Source organism: Beta vulgaris, chromosome 3, assembly GCF_026745355.1.
Source record: "Beta vulgaris subsp. vulgaris cultivar EL10 chromosome 3, EL10.2, whole genome shotgun sequence".
In the NCBI taxonomy this organism is placed as follows: domain Eukaryota; kingdom Viridiplantae; phylum Streptophyta; class Magnoliopsida; order Caryophyllales; family Amaranthaceae; genus Beta; species Beta vulgaris.
In genome coordinates, this window is record NC_079204.1 from 24160179 (window position 1) to 24170395 (window position 10217).

At 43.2% G+C, this 10217-nt stretch overlaps 1 long non-coding RNA gene across 1 annotated transcript; it reads right to left on the bottom strand.

Moving 5' to 3' along the window:
• Positions 1–1082: 1082 nt before the first annotated feature.
• Positions 1083–4832, bottom strand: LOC125496015 (uncharacterized). The gene is made up of 2 exons (XR_007272627.1): positions 2451–4832; positions 1083–2376 (listed from the first exon to the last, which is right to left on the bottom strand). It is a non-coding gene; the product is annotated as an uncharacterized LOC125496015 (long non-coding RNA).
• Positions 4833–10217: the final 5385 nt, after the last annotated feature.

Below are 10217 nucleotides of genomic sequence, written 5' to 3' on the forward strand. Positions count from 1 at the left end.
TTTAGGATCCATATCCACATCCACTAGAACTTACGAATTCGAGTGCGAAACGAATCTAACTTATTTTCTTCAAATGACCCTAATTTTCACAATATTATAATATTTAAAGAACAAAACCACGTTGGTGATGACAACAGCTGCTCGGCTTCAATTCGACTGCTCGTGGCTCCTGTCTTCAATTGATTCAACTGCTTGAAGGAGTTCGGTACTTCGTGGCTCGTGGCTTTGCCTGATTTGGTTACTTGTGGAGTTGTTGGCTCGTGGCTCACTGGTTGGCTCGTGGAGTCGTGGCCAAAAGAAGTGAAGAGAGGGGAATAATGAAGAGAGAGAAATGATGGAGTAACGACTTAAAGCCTTGAGGGAATTAGGTTTCAGGTATGTTAGGGTTTAAAGTTATAAAATTTTAATTATATATTTTAAACTAAGTTTTTAAAAAACATAGCTAAACGGATTCATATTTGGGTAATAATTTAGGACCCAGTCCAAATCTATTTTTGAAAATTAGGATTTAGATCCTACCCGGATCAATAGGGTCCAAAATTTGATCCAGATCCGTTTTTACGGATTCAGTTAGGGCCCATCACCCACTGACACCCCTACCTACAAGCTTAAGATGACCAGGTTGTTCAATAGGAAGGTGAAACATCGTTAACTCCAGGTGAACAACTAGGTCTTGCTGAAGTTCGAAGCAACATGCAGGGCACCTCGACTCGGGAAACTGCAACCCAACTTGAAAGGGCCTTACAAGATCACTAAAGTAGTTCGGCCAGACACTTATGGCCGATAAAAAAGGCGAGAACTACCTCACCTATGGAGCGCAGACAACCTTCGCAAGTTCTATATTAAATATTTATTTGAATTAGGGGCAACAGACCTATGTATGTTGAAATTAATGTAAGTGGGTGATCGTAAGTCCAGTAAAACATGTAAGATGACTGTTAGTGAAATTAAGCAATTAATCCATAGAAATAGACATGTATTTGTGAATTTTTATCGAGTTGAAACATATAAACTTAGAGAATAAGGAGTTAGTCAAAAGTAAACAACAATTTTGAAGGAAAAAATTAAACAAAGACAAACTCTTTGAAGCAAAAACTTTATTTCATTAATCGAGATAGTAGAAGTACAACAGAGGCAAGGAAATCATGATTAAGTTTACAAAGATCAAGTGCTATAAAAAAATCATGAATGTCATCCCAGTATAGAGGGAAGTTACACTTATTGCTTCAAGATCAGAAGCTCTCGAGAGGGTTCATTAACCTGGCGGGAGAGTCCGTTGGCCTTAACGAGTGGGCCCTTTTCTGTAAAACTGCACGTTGCGAATCTAGCAAAGCTTGAGCTTAGATCCTTGGATAGTCGTCCCATCATATGTTTTCAGGTAGGGATGCTCATTCGCCAAAGGAAACAACGTCAGCATCGAGGCCACGAGAAGAAGAGCCTCGGTCGTTGTCTTTCGCACCTGAGGCAGGTTGTCGGCCTCGACCTTAGCTAAGGCTGCTAACCCTTAGTCGACCACTAACCAAGGATGTTCAAGTGCCACCTGATGGATTTATTAGAGGAAGTAGTTAGTGGGCTTTGGTAATTTTGGGAGGCAAAATTTTAATGTAGTATTTGACAAGGGAGAACAATGGAGAAGACTTTTTATATTATTTTGGAAGATTTGTATTACATGTAAACACACACAAACACCTAGGAGCACTCACATGAATTTATAGTGCTCTAAGTCGGTTTACAACCTAACTGCATAGTTCTATTTTTTTTTTTTTTTTTTTTTTTTGTTCTTACTAGATCTTTCTAGTTTATTTACTAGATTTTTGTTAGGCACATTCTAGAATATAGATTACATATATTACAAAAGTAACAAAGATTTTTCTAGATTAACATTATTTTAACACCACCTTCAAAAGGATGGCTTGGACTTCTTGAAGGCCTCTAAAATAACAAGCTCATAAGCCTCAAGAGAGGTATCAACTAATAGGACCTTCCCCTCCTTCAAGGCCTTTCACTCATTATTGGTGATGTCCACCTTGCGGGTCGTGTCCATTTAGGACCTTCTCGGTCCTTTTGTTGGCATTGTCAGCCCTAGCATAAGCCTCCTTGCATTCCTTTAATGCTTAGTGACGACTCTGGCTGGCCGATCCCCGCTAGGCCTCAAGGTCCTTGATGGTAACCTAGAGTTGAGCTATCCTTTCATCGATCTAAGGACATCTGCCCCTTTATGATGGTGGTCTCCGCCTCCCCCAACTTGAGCTCCACAATGTGAAGCTTTTCATTGAGGACCCAAATCTCCTCTTGATGCTGGTAGCCAACCTCATTAGCGCCTTGTCTTCATATGCCTCCACTTGAACGAGTCATCGCAGCGACTCGAATGGAGAACTACACAAAAAAATACAACAGTTGGAAAATACAATACAAAAAGGGAACACAGCTAAAGATATAATATTGATTACCTTGACCCATGTCGCTTCCCGAGCCTCCACCTTGAGCTCCCCTAGAGACCGAAAAGACTCCTCGTCAACAAAGGTCATAACGAGCAAGAATCCCTGTCGACCCTCTCAAGCAAATCCCTCCTCTCAAGGGCAATGAAAGGAGTTGAAGGAGAAGAGTCCTTGACTTTCATCCTCTTGCAAGAGGTATCAGTGTTTCCCATTGAAGGAGGAGGAAGATAAGCAGAGACGCACTCTCCCTCCTCGAGCTTCATAGGGCCAAGATGAGGGGCAACCACCACACTTGACAATAGCGTTGTAGAGTGCGAGGTACTGATCTTCAAAGTCAACCCATCCATTGACGTCGTCGTCGAATTGGCCAGAACCAGCGTGGAACTAACACCATCCTTCTTGCGAAGTTTGGTAGCTCCAAGTGCTTTAAGGGTTATAGTTCGTTGCGACATGTTCTAAAGAAATGTGAGAGATGAATCAAAAGAAGAGAAAGCTCTGCATACTTATAGAAGAGTCGGCGTGAACATAATTTTCGAGGCCACACCAACCACGTTCATGGGCCCGATCCCAAGCAAAAGCCCGAAATAGGGGAGGGGCCTGAGCTAGGAAAACCTAGCAGGAGGCCCATATTAGAGGAATGGGCTAACCTGGCAGGGGGCACAAACTAGGAGTAGAGAGGACCAAGTGCATCCCCTCAAACATCGAATAACATGGGCACTTTAGAGGAACCAACAATAGTCGAAGGACACAAAACTCGAACAACAAAATAAAGCAAATAAAAGGCCAGAGATAAATGGAAGAACACGTTTCATTCATAAAAAGTGTACAACCTATTGCCACACTAACCAAATATCTTTTTCATTCAGTTATATGCATTAGTATTTTACTTGCAAAACCATTAACTAGTATGAAGCAGCATCTAAGATGTTGGAAGTCAGCCAAGAACGAGGAGCCAAACTCAGGAGATCACACTTTGCAAGCTGTACAAAAGCAATTCAGTTCCATCTCCTTCATAAATCATAATAGACAAGAATGATGTGCTCAAGCTCATTTTGCAGAGAAAGATTTCTTTCTTGCACGGCAGCATCATTTACATCGACAACATACTCACAGTCCTCACGATAGGAAGAGAAGACTAGATAATCAACCAAACAACATTATTCTGCCTTCAAATTGTCCAAGTAGTTGTTTGGCTTTGCTTCAAGACTCCTGGAAAGAATAATATCATTACTGATGACAGGAAGGTCAGTAAACTTAGTTATGATCTATATGAATCAGAAGAATTTGAAGTAGAAACATCTCGTTGAACACTACTATTCAACTCATTGTTAACAGATTCCTGCTCATCCATCTTCTTCTTCTTCTCTTTCCTCTCAAGAACTGATTTGTTGATCATGTTGATTACTTCTTCTATCTTTTGCTTTTCACGCAATACGAATGCGAGTATATACCCATCACCTTCTCTCTCGGAATTTGCATCCCTGGGAAGAAACAGGGGTTCCGTATGTTCCATCACCATACTCTAACTGAAAAAAATGAAGACTAACTGAAAAAAATTAGAAATTAACCGAAAAAAATGAAGATCAACTGAAACCCAAGTGCTTCTAACTGAAGTGATCCGACCATTTGTATTGTGTCAGACGAGTCTGACACAATACCTTCTCATATAAATATACCCCGTGATAATTTAATATTGATAATAAGCAAATGTAATAAAACAAGGAAACAATGATTAAAATTTTCATTTCGATAAAAATGATCCAAAATGATCATACATATACATAACATATTCAATCGTATAGACAATTTACAAAAGCAAATACAAAGTAGTACTTGTATTAAACCATAAGATATACCGTTTTTCCTCCTTGCCTAATTTATATGGTTCTTCATGTAACACTTTACACTTACAAACAAAATCCGCCATGAAAAGTTGGCAATCAGACGATTGTGATGCATCCTCGCTTATTTCATAATTACTAGAACCCATGTAAGCTCATATCAACTGGTGAAGCGCCAACTCTATCTTGCAACTGTACAAGAAAAAATAATACCAAATTATCCAGGAAATCAAAAAACACGTTCAGGAGCTACCTCAAAGTGATAGTAGTGTACACCTCTTGAAGTGAATAAGATGCCAATTTCATCCCCTTTTGATAAAGAAATCATTTTCCCATGGTAGGTATGAGATGAAAATGACAACATCTTTATTCTTGTAGGTTAACAAAGAGCAAAATGTGAAACAACCTCGGCAAAGGAAATACTTATTGGTTTTCTTGAAGGAGCTGAAGTGCAAAACAACTCAAAATTTGACAGCTCTACATTTATTTTTTCTATCAAAAAATTAAGAGATTATAGTAGGTTGAGAGACTTGATGTGGGCCCCAAAAAGGTACCTGAGCTTCGTTATCTGTATGCTGAAACCCTGCAAAATAAGGTTAGCCTACCCGGGGGTGGTTTCGGGATCGCCCCTCCGATGTTCAAGTCAGTAAGTGATTAAGATAGAGAGAGAAAGTCTAGAGAGAGATGCTCTAGTTTGTTAGGTGAGAATTCAATACCCTTTGGCTCATGAGACAACTGCTATTTATAGAGGATGGCACCTCCAATAAATGAGGATATATGTTTTAGTCAGCTTTAGCTGGTGGAGAATTATGTTCCCTAGAGGTTGGGATCTTCTAGTAATTTCACTATAGATGGGCCGCTCCAAGAAATGGGCCCAAACAATTAGCCCCACGCCAAGTAACCGGAGTGAAACTACAATTTTTAGTGTGATTGATTGGCGGAATAAAATAATCACATTTTGTCGAGGTTGAATAGGGCCCACAATTCTCATGGGGGAGTTCGATGCTGAATTGTAATGGAGAAAATCTCCAAGGCCAGGGGGGATACCCTTGTGTACTGGCCGAATGAGTAGGATGCCATCCAGCATTGGACTAATGATGTTGTCCGAACGGGTGCTTTGGGATACATAGCCTAAATTTGGATAGCTATAAAAGCGACTCGGCAAATGGGAAATAACCCCCTTGGCCGAGTGGGTAGGACGTCGTTCAACCAAGGGCTGATGACTGTTATGGCTGAATTTTTTGACAGGATGACATTGACGCGATGACGCGATGACTTGATGACGTGATACCATTTGACGCGATGACAAAGTAGATGCAACCCGAAGACACAGCGAAGGATGCAAGATTGAGAGCAGCGCATTGAATGGTAACGGTCCAGCCAAATAAGGCAAGAGCATTATAAGCCATAAATTCAGCCGTTAAAAGGGACAACATTAAGACGCTGGAGCGTGAGCATAGAAGATCTCCCATGATTAAAGAGTGAAGTTAATGTAATAATTAGTGAATTTATTTTTGTATTCGTTGGGGAAAAAGCCAAGGAAAAAGAAGGCATATAAAAGGAGAGAGAGGTCATTGACATGTTTTTCACGCAATATTGCGAGAAGACATTAGAGTGAACTAAGCATTCTTGTAAACGACAATCAGTCACGAAGAAAGATAGTGAACTATATTAGTTTGGTGGATCTCCAACCACCCGCGGTTTTTTACCCATCTTCATTGGGGTTTTCCGCGTCACCACTTTTGTGTGTTCATCCCCTTTGATCCCCTTTGCATTCTTTTGTCGCATCGTCTTTAACATCATCTGGTTGACACGTCCCACAAACTTTAATTTCATCATAAGTGATAAATTTTAGCATAAACAATTTGGCGCCCACCGTGGGGCATAACCAGACCATCTACTATTCAAAATCCGTCAAATGGGAAAACACCTAACCTCGAGGAAATGCGAAGGCAGTACGAACAAATGAGAGCAGAAATGCTCGAAATAAAGCAAGCTAACGAGCGTCTAACTACCGACTTTACGACATCGCAGGAGAGGATCCAGAAATTGCAAGAGGAGTTAGCATCGTCCAAGGCTTCGAAAGTCCGGCGTCGAGAAAATCTGAATGACATCCCTTTGATGGGGAATCTTTCTGAGTCAGATGATGAAGAGCCCGAAGACGACGAAGAGCCCGAGGATGAAGAGCCCTTGAACAATGAAGAGAACGACCAAGGCGAAGGAGAAGCGAATCTTATGACAAAGCGCATGGCTCAAATCGAAAAGCAAAACAAGCGCTTGATGAAGCTCATGTCCCAGCTCCCTGGAGCCCCAACACCAGGCATCGTGGAGCATCCCGACGGCTATGCAGAATCACCCTTCGTCGATAGGATCTCAAGGGTCGTGCTCCCCAAGAATCAACCTGCCTACCCTAGCTGCTATTATGATGGTTCAACCGATCCAGGCGAGCACGTCGCGCAATAACAAGCAACGGATGTGGCAAGCGTCAATCCCTGGCATTTGGTAGAGGCCTGCATGTGCAAGTCTTTTGGAGCCACGCTCACCGGTCCCGCTCTCAAGTGGCTCGGATCTCTCAAGCCAGGAGCATTGGCAATTTCTCCACCCTAGTCAATAAGTTCTATGAGAAGTTCGAAGGCAGTCGCAGCCTGGAAAAGCAGACGAGCGACCTATATGGCGTCGTGCAAGGACCCAAAGAATCCGTTCGCGATTATTATAATCGCTTTAACAAAGAAATGATTAGCATTAAAGATCTTGATACTAAGACTGCTATTGAATGTTTCAGGAAAGGATTAATCTTGCGATCGAAGCTATACAACCGTTTACGAAGTACCCGTGCCAGACGTTTGAGGAAGTCAAGTCGCGAGCGTTAGCACAGATGAGGTTGGAGGAAGACGATGCCATCCTCAACACCATATCCACCCGACGCGCACCAGATACTCCTGCTGATCGGAAGGCTTTCGTCCCTAAGAAGAACAACTGGCGAAGCCACCCTTATAGCCGTTTAAACCAGGTAAATAATGTTACTGACGTTGTCGAAAGTGCAGGTAACAGCGCGAGGACGGAGTCGCCAACCTTCCCTGCTCTAGACTCCTACGGATTTTCCATCGATGTCGGAGGTGTCGTGAATGCTTTATCCAAAATCGGAGCGCCAGTTCGTTGGCCAAAAAAGAGCGACCGACCGGAAGCGCAAAAAGATCAAACAAAGTGGTGTCAGTTCCATCATGACCATGGCCATAAGACGGAGGAGTGCATTGCGTTGCGACGAGAGGTCGCGTTCATGCTCAATAAGGGGCATCTTAAGGACCTCTTGAGCGACAAAGGTAAAGCGTCCTTCGGTAGAAATACCGCGCAGTCCGACCCTCCTGCGTCGCCCACACACGTAAAGGTAATCAACGTCATTTCTGGTGGATCTGATGTATGTGGACTAACGTATTCCGCAGCCAAAAGGCTAGCAAGAGAGGGTACCCCCTCGTCCACCGTTTATAAATCTTGCAGGTCAGCTGAGGAACGCAAGCTCGAAGCAATGGCGATAACCTTTGACGACGACGACGTCTGCGACGTGGAGCATCACGATGGGGGCAGCTCAGCCAACATCATATTCAAAAGCGCCCTCGAAGGTATGGGTCTGTGCGATAAAAATATTACTAAAAAATCTACTATTTTGGTAGGTTTCAGTGGAGAGGCTCAACATATTGTCGGAGAGATCACACTGCCAACGCTAGCCAAAGGCGTCAACCTGCCAACGAGATTCAACGTTGTGGACTGCCCGTCAGCGTACAATATCATTCTCGGCACCCCATGGATACATAAGATGAAGGCCGTCCCTTCAACCTATCATCAATCGCTGAAATTTCCTACCAAATGGGGCGTCCAAGAAATAAAGGGCGAGCAGAAGTCTGCAAGGGAATGCTATAGTTCGTCGCTCAAACCCCCAAAAGCGACTATCTAGCAATTAAAGGATGGGTCAGCGCCCGACGCGCCCAGCGAGCAGGACGTGGATGAAGTGATGCTCGATCCATCCATCCCCCATCGTGTCGTCCGAATCGGAGCGACATTGTCGCAAGAAATACGAGGTCAGTTAGTCGATTTTTTGAAAACTAACCAAGATTGTTTTGCTTGGTCCCATGAAGATATGACAGGAATCAGTCCTGACGTCATTACGCATAAGCTCAACGTCGACCCCGCTCACAAGCCTGTAAAGCAGAAAAGACGCAAGTTCGCTCCTGAAAGGAACCAAGTCATCAATGATGTGGTCCAGAAACTGATCGATACCGGAAAGATCCGCGAGGTAAAGTATCCAGATTGGCTAGCCAACGTCGTGGTGGTCAGCAAAAAGAACGGGAAGTGGAGAGTCTGCATCGACTTCACAGATTTAAACAAAGCATGTCCCAAGGATCCGTTCCCCCTCCCTCATATAGATGCAATGGTCGACGCGACGGCAGATCACGAGCTTTTAACGTTCATGGACTCGTATTTCGGGTATAACCAAATATTGATGCATCCGGACGACCAAGAAAAGACCGCGTTTGTTACTGATAAAGGTATATATTGTTACAAGGTTATGCCTTTTGGTTTGAAAAATGCAGGTGCCACATATCAGCGACTGGTTAATCAAATGTTTAAAGATCAACTGGGTGACACTATGGAAGTGTACATGACGATATGCTGTCAAATCCAAGCGAGCAGACGATCACATTCAGCATCTGTCGGAGGCTTTCGACGTATTACGAAGGTATGGCATGAAATTAAATCCTACAATGCACCTTTGGAGTGTCCGCAGGAAAATTTTTAGGGTACGTCGTGACGAACGAGGAATTGAAGCCAGCCAAGATCAAATAAAAGCCATCATCAACATTCAGTCCCCACGAAGCGTCAAGGAAGTGCAAAAGTTGACTGGTCGCGTAGCTGCGTTAAATCGTTTCATATCCCGGTCATCTGAGAAATGTCACCTATTTTATGACGTCCTGAGAAAGAACAAGGGCTTCGAGTGGACGCAACAACACGAAGACGCGCTGCAAAAACTTAAAAGCTACTTAGCGTCGCCGCCATTATTGTCAAAACCAAATATCGGGGAAACATTAAGCTTATCTCCGGTAAGTAACGTGTCCGTCAGCGCTGTCCTGACGCGGGAAGCGGAGAGCCAGCAACTATCAATCTACTATGTCAGTAAGTCTCTGCTAGACGCGGAGACCAGGTATTCTTCATTAGAAAAGCTCATTTTAGCCATAGTCGTAGCTGTTAAAAAACTTAGGCACTATTTCGAAACACATACTGTTATCGTTATGACTAATTATCCTATCAAGTCTGTCTTGCGACACCCGGAATTGACAGGTTGCATGAGCAAGTGGCAATAGCACTCAGCGCGTACGATATCCAGTTTCATCCAAGAACCGCTATCAAGTCACAAGCTTTAGCAGATTTTGTGGCAGACTTTAGCCAGAGCAAGAAAAGCTCGCAGACGACGAAGTCGCAAGGATTAATCAAGTGAACGACGACTCCTGGATATTGTTTGTTGATGGATCTTCTAATTTTCGTGGTGTAGGTCTAGGCATTGTGCTAAAGTCACCACAAGGGGGCAAGATAGTATGAGCCATTTGCTGTGAATTCAGAGCGATGAATAACGAAGCCGAGTACGAGGCGCTCATAGCTGGAATGACGTTAGTAGAGGACATGGGAGCAAAAGCATTGAAAGTCTTCAGCGATTCACTGTTGATAGTCAGCCAAGTTAAAGGCGAATTTGCAGCAAAAGACTCTAAAATGGCCATGTATTTAGAAATAGCTCAGAGTAAAAGTAAAGTGTTTAATTCATTTGACATTTTGCAGATACCGAAGGACCAGAATACGCAAGCAGATGCATTGGCCAATCTCGGATCTTCTTTAAGGGACGTTTCGTTTACGTCCGTCCCTATTGTTCATTTGACAAGCCCTGCTATCGCTA